We start from the raw sequence: 9,326 nt of genomic DNA, 5'->3' as shown, positions 1-9,326 counted from the left end.
TATAAACCTTAACTTAAGCGTCATAGTTGGTTAAAATTGGACTAATAAGATGGGACAATGGGGTAACATAAGGGGGTTCTGATACTTGTGAGGTGATGAGCACTTGTATCAGATACCGGTGTCTTGATAAGGGTGTTTGCGTAATTTTCATTGTATAGTCCAATCTGAATGCCATGCTTTGGGCATTAGCTAATAACATAGATTGATTGTGTCCATGATTTGGATATTGGAATGACCCAACCCACTAGTTATATTGTCCGCTTTGGGCCTAGGCTTGCATGACTTTAAAACGCGTCACTAGGAGGTAAGGCATGCTTACTTATATACCCAACACCTCTCCTGTGTTATGCTAATATGGGACTTTTCCTCCTAAGCGGAGGTGTCACATACACCTCCTCTTATGGACTCACCATCCTCGCTGAGCTTTGCCCTGCCTACCCTAGATTTGCCTAACTCAGTTGAACTCTGGCCCACACTACAAGAAACTTAATCTTTAATGACCACTTCTTAACGAAGGGACATGAATCCGTCACTATAAATGTATTTCTAACGACAAATATGTTTTCCCGTGGCTCCAAAACAACGAGGGGTAATAGTTGGTCGTTAAAAAAATACAAATCCCGTCGTTTAATAAATTAATTGGCGGTACCTTTTCCCTCTTTTCCCCTAACCCCACTACCTCCTCTAAAAAAGAAACCATTACCCTTCTTTCAAAAAATACTTCTTCCCTAGAAACTACTGTCTGCTCTCATCCAGAGCTTGCAATTGCTGTCAAGAGTAAATTTCTGGGAGAAGAAATAACTAATCGTCACCCACGTCGGCATCAATTTCTCATCTTAGATTTCCTCATCAAGGTAAGGTTAAAAAATTATCTTTTTACATGTTAATTTTGGTCAAATTAGTAGGCTTGTGATTGCACTTGTACTAAATGGATGTTGGATTTGCTTTGTTGAAGAAGAATCAAAATAATACCCTACTCATTCTCCATCACAGCCAAAAAAATACAGCGAAAATATTTGCTTATCAAATCTAAAAGTACGAGCAACCAAAGAAACTGAAAGAGTTTTTAACTGCTTCAAAAACAAAGCTTGTGTGAAAATTTTAATGTGACACTACTTAATAAGCTTAATTAGGATAAGAATTATAAAATCAAACATGAGTATTGTAATTTGTAAGTGATACGAATCTTACTAGAGTTTCTATTAATTTGCCTTTGGTATTTATCCTTGAAAATGTCACCCCTTCTTTTATTTTCTTTTATCATTGTTAAATAACACTTTCAGAATTTTATAAATATCAAATTTGGGATATCTTTGTTTTCCTAATAAGCAAATTACCTATTAATAACTTGGTTTACAAAATCCATTTATTTTCCAATTGGTTTCTAAAAATCTAGGCGAAGAAATCTCTTTGCCTGAAAGTTGTATAGTGGTGCTGAAAGTGGAAGTTGTATAGTTATTTGCATAGTGTTGGGTGCTACCATATAAAATATATCTATTGAGTTTTAAGTATCTTCTTGGCGGGTTCGAGTTTTTATACAACAACAACAACATACCCAGTGAAATCTACAAGTGAAGTCTGGGAAGGATAGAGTGTACGCAAACAAGCCCCTACCTTCATACGTAGGGAGGTTGTTTCCGATAGATCCTCGACATAGAAAAAAAAAGCAGCGTGTTTGAGTTTTTGTATCACCAAATTATTGTGTTTCCAGCAATTTGTTGGAACAAATTGTTTGATGGTTTCTTATGCTTTGTTTAATTTCATTCTTGTACAATTTGTTTTGGAGATCTTTTGTTTAGTAGTCAAGACTTATGAAAAACTTACATGCTATAGGTTATTTTTCCTCCTATCTTTTTGTCTATGTGGACAAGTTAAAGTTAAATAGAATTAGCATTTTTCAATGTCATAATTGGGCTAAATATAAAATGTGTATTTGTTTTTTACTCCATCAGCTATTTACAGTACCTACAAGGAAGAAATCAATGAAATTGGTAGTAACATAGGAAAGGGGAACACTTTTAGATGTTTGAACTTCTAAACTTTCTATCTATCTTGCTTTGTCTACCTTTAAAGTGAATGGCTCAATTCTTTCAGTGTGCCCCTACAACGATGGATTACATTGTTCCTTGATTTTTACCTCAAACTTGGGAATTTCTCAAATCAACTAAAGATCTTTTATTTGCTCAGATTCATTATTTCGTATCAAAAGAAAAACGAAAGATCTTTACTTTGTATATAATCCCATGAGATAATTGTCTGGAGCCTGAATTTTAGATCTAAATTCTGCACCCTCTAATTTTTTGAATGAATTATATGGTTTACCTGGAAAGGTCGGGATCCGTTCATAATGTTCTATCATCACCTTCTGCATATCTCTTATTATATTCTCTTTGCTAGATTTTACATTGCTGCATCTTTCCAAATTTGTCCCTTATATTCGTCAATTAGTTAAGGCCACACTAACTAGTTTTCATCATACTATTCCATCTATTTGATCTCTAGCGTGATTCACAAGAATCCGAGGAGATTGTAGCTCGTTGGCATCAAATTTCAACTGCAAAAGCTCGATAAATTGTTCTGTGACTAGAGAATTAGTAAGCATAATTAGATTAGGTGACCACTGAATTAAAAAAAGGTTTGATATGAATACCTTGATATTATCCATTGCTAGATGTTTTATTTGAGATGCTCCTCACGGTCGTCCTAATGTTGATAAATATAAAACTTCATTTCTGCAATTTCTACTCAAGACTAGTGAATTTGTAGTTGATTTGAGGTGTAGCTTTAGGTCAGCCTAGATGTCCTTATGGCAGTATATAGTAGACCTTTTTCTGCAAGGACTTGATAAATATAGCAGAGATGTAGGAAACATCAAAAGTTGGTCAATTATTCATTTCTTTCTTGTGTGCAGAACTATGCGTAAGAACGACTAATGCCTTTAAATATTGTTTTCTTAGAGTTACTCTGATGAGTTGTTTGTTTATGACATACATTTCACTGTTTCAGATAATATTTTGCTTGAATTGACCTGTATACTTTTTTAATGTTAATCTCTGACTTATTTAACTATCAAAGGTCTTTCTAATTTTTTGGGTTGATGGCTCTGCAATTGTTATATGTTATTTAAGGCTATATTTAGCACAATTGGTCATTTTATGAACCTGGCTGTTTTTAAAATTGGTTAATTAATGATAATTTGTCCCTAATTGGAATGATCAATTAATGGACATTCATTTAATTTAGGCTATTTGTGAAAGTGGCACATTTTCTCCCCTCTCTATATACACCTGTAAGCACGGATATACACGAATATACATGTATACCATGTATATAAGTCGATTTGGCCCGTTTCCCCTCCCTTCGTCTAAACGGCCCAGTCCATCCAATAAGGCCAGACCCGGCCCAACCCTTCATCTCCGTATAAAAAAATACGCACCAAATGACCCCTACCTCTCTTCATTTGTTGAAGAGGAGGGTTTTACACAAAACCCTAGCTATTGCCCCAAAATCCCTTTTCTCTCACCTTGTCATCAACCTGGAAATGGAAAAGACTCAGATGCGTTTTGCTTTCTACAGGACCTGCGTGCCCATTTTGGGTAAAGCAATTAATGCTTTACCCTCTCTCCATCGATACACCGCCCAAACAAGGTAGAACCACTCTCATCTCTCTCTTAGTTGCTTTTTTTGCTTGCAAGGACATAAATCCTTAATGATGTTTGTCTTACTATTGCTCAAAAATCGAATTTTGATTGATTCTTAGATAAATATTTAAAAAAGAAAAAGGATAAATCAAAGAAATCTTCAAAATGCCAAAGTCCCACATTGATTTCAAGAGAAATCTGAGGGCCTTGGGGGTTCTTTATAAAGAACCCCTTTGTTTTCACATCACACACAGAAAAGTCTCAATTTCAGAGCAAAAACACCTAATTTAATTAGAGATTTAGTTCATTTTGCTGAAACCTTTACTTAATTAGGTTAAAAGTATAAAGTTGTCTTTTTTATTTTTCGTAGCTGAGTTCGGGGGGAAGCATAAGACTTCAATTTCATTCTCAACAAAGGCTGCACCAAAAAGAGGTAATTTTCTCTCCTTTTATTTATTTTTAGCATTTTGTCATTTGCTTGCTATGTGTTTATATGTTATGTGTTGTGATATCTATTTTAGTGTTAGTTTGTTTTCAGTCTTGATTAGTCAGCTATGTATGCTTAGCTTAGCTTAGTATTTTATTAAGTATGCTAATGCATGTTTAGCTTAGCTTAGTTTAGATTAGCTCAGTATCTATTACCTAGAATAGTTTAGGTTGGTTATTATGTATTAGTTAATATGCCTATAGACTCTGTTTGACTTAATTAAATGCCTAATCATTTGACCTGTTTAGAAATTTGTTGGTTCATTGGTATGTTGAACTAATATTCAACAATGTGTTTAGAAAGGTTCTTAGCATGTCTAATATTTGTTTGTGTGTTGTACCAACTTGTTTAGAAATTTGTTTGTTTGTTTAAGACACATCGGTATCATCCTTGGTAGTAGAGATAAAGGAGCGTCAAAATGAGGATCCTGTTTTAGTTCATTATCGAGATATAAACCCTCGGGAAGAAAAGATACCCTTAGTGATCACAAGTGATGGAGTACTCAGGTATCGAGGTAGATTGTGTGTCCCTAGTGTTGTAGGACTCCGTCAGCAGGTTATGGGAGAGGCACATTACTCCTGCTATTCTATTCATCCAGGCTCAACGAAGATGTACCATGATCTCAACAAAGTATATTGGTGGGATGGCATGAAGAGAGATGTAGCAGAATTTGTCGCTCAATGTCCAAATTGTCAGCAGGTCAAAATAGAGCACCAGAAGCGTGGAGGTCTATTGCAGGCTATAGAGATTCTGACATGAAAGTGGGAGATAATTAATATGGACTTTATTACATGGTTGCTCCGTACTCAGCGGAAGTGTGATTCGATATGGGTCATAGTTGATAGGCTCACAAAGTCAGCTCATTTTCTGCCTGTCAGAACTACTTATGCAGCAAAGGATTATGCAAGGCTTTACCTGAAGGAGATTGCACGACTTCATGGTGTTCCTTCAGCCATTATTTCAAATAGAGGAACACAGTTCACAGCCAAATTCTAGAAGTCTTTTCAGCAAGGATTGTGGACTCAGGTGAGTCTTAGTACTGCGTTTCACACCTAGACAGATGGGCAGGCGGAGCGTACTATACAGACCCTTGAGGATATGCTTAGAGCTTGTGTACTTGACTTTCAAGGCAGTAGGGATGATCATTTTCCTCTTATTGAGTTTGCGTACAACAACAGTTACCATTCTAGTATTCAGATGGCTTCTTATGAGGCCTTATATAGGCGGAGATGCAGATCGCCCATAGGGTGGTTCGATGTCGGGAAGAATCAGTTACTAGGCCCAGACTTAATTCAACAAGCAGTTGATAAGGTAAAAGTGATTAGAGAGAAGTTGCTAACAGCTCAGAGCCGACAGAAATCCTATGCGGATAATCAGCGACGTAAGCTAGAGTTCGAGATAGGCGACTGGGTGTTCCTGAAAGTTTCGCCTATGAAGGGAGTGATGAGATTTGTCAAGAAGGGTAAGTTGAGCCCTCGATATATTGGGCCATATAAGATCATTTGTACCATGGGCACGGTTGCATATGAGCTAGGATTACCTTATGAGTTATAGTTGGTACATCCGGTATTCCACGAATCTATGCTTCGTAAGTGTATCGGAGATCCTTCGAGAGTGATACTAGTGAATGACATTTAGGTGACCGAGCAGTTATCATACAAAGAAGTTCCAGTGGCTATACTGGACAGACAGGTCCGTCGGTTGCGGACCAAGGATGTAGCCTCCGTTAAAGCGTTGTGGAGGAATAAGAATGTTGAGGAAATGACTTGGGAAGCGGAAGAGGCAATGAAGACTGAGTACCCGCATCTGTTCCCAGCAGTACAGGAGGTTCGATCTAAGACATCATATTCCCTAGGTATTATTTCATTTCAGTTATCGTTATTGGTCGTATGATGCCATAGTATTGTGTGTTATAGTATGTGGCCCTGGGTGGCATTATTTTGGGTTGCTGCATGCAGGGTGGATTGGTATAAGTTCAGGGGAAACTCTGCCGAAAATTTTGTAACCCGGGATAGTTCGAACATTCGAGGACGAATGTTCCTAAGGGGGAGAGAATGTTACACCCCTCGTGTTCATAGTGGTAGAACCTATGGTTTCCTAGTCGGGTATGCCCTTGGAATAGAGACCTGAACCCGAGTTTGGAGGTAGAAAAAGTCTTACCTTATGTACGAGGGTACCAAAAGATATTCCTAGCAATTTATAGAGTTAGAAGTTGAACGAATCGAATCGACGTGATCTGAACTGAATCAGAAAACATGCAGGACACCAGTCATCGTCGACGGGTCGTCGACATGTTCGACGGACCATCGACGTGCGGCGTCGATTGGATCCCACAGCCTTACATCTACAGGCGCAGGTCGACGGTGCAATTCGACGGACCGTCGACACATCAACGGGTCGTCGACGCGCTCGTCGAACCGGACCGCTATAGCCTTTTGGCTTCCAAGTATAAATAGGTGGTCCACGACCCTATTTCATATTTTCCTTCTCTCCAAATTAGAAAAACCCTAATATTTTGCTCTCCCAACATTTATATCATATTAGTGAAGATTTGACAAGACCCGGACCCCATAACCCGAGCTTGTGAAGAAGAAGGTTGCTTCTAGGGTTTCTCCAAGAATGTGAAGCTTAGGGAATTGAAGTTAAAGTGATTCTTGGGATTCTTGACCCCTCAAGGTATGTAAATGATTCCTACCCTTGTATTTGAGTTTACTATCAAGAGTTTTAGTGATTCTAGTAAAGAGGGGATAGTTGTGGAAGTGGTTAGTTGATGATGGGCAAGATAGTGACTTAGGGTTATGTTAAGAGATGATTGGGGATGCATGTGATTATATTTTGATATGTATATGTGTTGTCATTGTTGATGTGAGTATTGTAGTTGATGTGGGATCGAATGATGAGTTGGAGAGTTGTAAGCTCACAAAGGAATTTATTGTCTATATTTCGTTGAGCTTTATACGTATTTGAGGATGGTTAGTAAGCGAAGTAAGTAGTCTAACTAAGCCCTGTGTTATCTTAATTGTAGACTTGCAAGTTCGAGAGGTAGAAGTTGGACGACTGAGTATACTCCAAGGTATGTTGAGGGCATTCCTTTGTTCTTTTGGCATGATCCTACGATATGATCCAGCAAGCGAGTAAGCGAGCTTTACTCTTAGAAGCATTAGAAGTACTTCGGTCTTTGATGATTCATGTACCCCTATTTATGAGAAATTCTTCTATTCATGAGTCCAGTCTTATGTAGCCAGTCCTGTGCATACATACGCACACATACATCAGGCGTTATATACGCGAATATTAGATATATGTAAAGTATGAGAAGCAATATAGGCGTTATATACGCAGTACTACTATGATGATGATATTGATTATGGCCACGAAGGAGCCAGTATGATATGACGAGATGCCATAGAGAGGCTTACAGGGGTTATATACGCACATACAACAGGCGTTATATACGCACTCATATAGGTGCACGGTTATCATTGATAGGTATGAGCATGCATATTATGTGCCCCCAGAGGCACTGTCAGTTACGCAGATTTATGCAGACTTAGACAGATAGTAGTTCATACAAGTACATGTAGTCAATCATTTCAGCTTATGAGTTCAGATTTTATCCATGATTCTCATGTGTATATGTATGTGTGTGTGTTGTTCTTATGCCTTACATACTCGGTACATTATCCGTACTGACTACCCGTTGCTCGGGGGGCTGCGTTCATGCCCGCAGGTACAAGGAGACAGACAGGTGGTCCAGCTCAGTAGGACCTCTAGATCTAGCAGTGGTCAGTACGCTCCATTCAATCCGGAGCTATAGTTAGTTTTGGTATGCCCCTTTTGAGACGTGTATGCATATGGGTATGACGGGGCCCTGTCCCATCCTTCCTACAGCTTTTCTTCCAGTAGAGTTCTGTAGACAGTTGTATGTAGTAGTCACATGATGTAGCCTTGTGGGCTTCTATTCTTTTGTGTACAGTATATGTAGCAGCCTAGCCGGCTCGCACTGTTCTTCCGCATGTTGTGTATATATATATATATATATATATATATATATATACGCAGATTGTACAGAGCTCTGATGTTCCCTCTTATGAAATCAATTTATGCCATATATGGGATTTTGATGTTCAATGTGTTTCAGATAAGTGTTTAGGGGTGTTTGGTCGCTTGATGTCAGACTCCCGTCACGCCTCATCGGTTTGGGTCGTGACATAAATATTGAAACTCAAATGTGTAAGAATTTAGGAAACCCATGTAGTGGTTAAACATTTTAAACGATTTTCTCAAAAAATGGAACATGGTAAGATAAACAGCTCATGAAATTGATAAAAATTTGAATTTTTACAAAGTCTTTAAAGTTTTTCAATTGGTAAGTTAGTAGTATATGCATGAAAAACGAATTTTGGGTAATCAAATTAGACCTGTTTTGTGGACTTCAAAGCCTTCAGATTCTTGAAATAAAATGGACCACTTGCGGACTGAAATAAAAATGGACTGAAGTTACTTTTCGGCTTCATTGGTATATTTGGGCCAATTTTGACAAGACAAAAACTGATTTCTAATAAAACAAATACAAGTGTGAAATGGATTTCAAAACTCACCAGACTTAAGGTTTATTTTAAAACTTTTTGGGCTCAAAGCCAAAACCTTAAGGCATGAAAACAGAAGAAAAGACACTTAGATTTTTGTTTTGAAGTAAGATGGCTTTGGGGTGAAAAATGGTTGATCTTGAATCAGCCTACATGAAATAAAATAACCAAAACCTTTATCTATACTTACAAAACCTATGCTATTTTTCAAAGGATGAATACTCCATCTTTTTTTTTTCTCTAAAATATATATAAAAACTTATAAGGACAAAATCATGACATTAGGACCAAATTAGTAGAAACTCTACTTAAGAGAATCTTAAGTGTGTTTTTGTCCGAAAATGAAGTGATTTTAACCCTTGTAACATTTTCCACAAGAAACCAACTCTTTTTTCCTTAGAAACATTTTTTCCACAAAAAGATGGAGTTATTTTATTTTATTTTTAAATTATTTTTATTACATAGGGGGTAGGGGAAGGGGAAATGGGGAGGGGATTACAATGTGGGGATTCGAACCCTCACCAACAAGGTGAAAGCTCAGGTAGCCAACCAATTGAGCTACTAGATCCCTAAAAAAATGGAGTTATGATATTAATATGACAGTTTTTT

General features: G+C 37.6%; 1 long non-coding RNA gene across 2 annotated transcripts; it reads left to right on the top strand.

Annotated features, from left to right (window-relative positions):
• Window positions 1–592: 592 nt before the first annotated feature.
• On the top strand, window positions 593–8,252 carry LOC132644402 (uncharacterized). 2 transcript variants are annotated; one of them, XR_009583843.1, is made up of 4 exons: window positions 593–854; window positions 3,577–3,648; window positions 4,012–4,074; window positions 7,859–8,252. It is a non-coding gene; the product is annotated as an uncharacterized LOC132644402 (long non-coding RNA). The 2 variants fall into 2 exon arrangements; XR_009583842.1 differs by lacking the exon at window positions 3,577–3,648 and having other exon boundaries at window positions 595–854.
• The last annotated feature ends 1,074 nt before the right edge of the window (window positions 8,253–9,326 follow it).

This window comes from Lycium barbarum, chromosome 6 (genome assembly GCF_019175385.1).
Source record: "Lycium barbarum isolate Lr01 chromosome 6, ASM1917538v2, whole genome shotgun sequence".
Classification (NCBI taxonomy): Eukaryota; Viridiplantae; Streptophyta; class Magnoliopsida; order Solanales; family Solanaceae; genus Lycium; species Lycium barbarum.
This window is presented reverse-complemented; position numbering and strand designations above follow the sequence as displayed.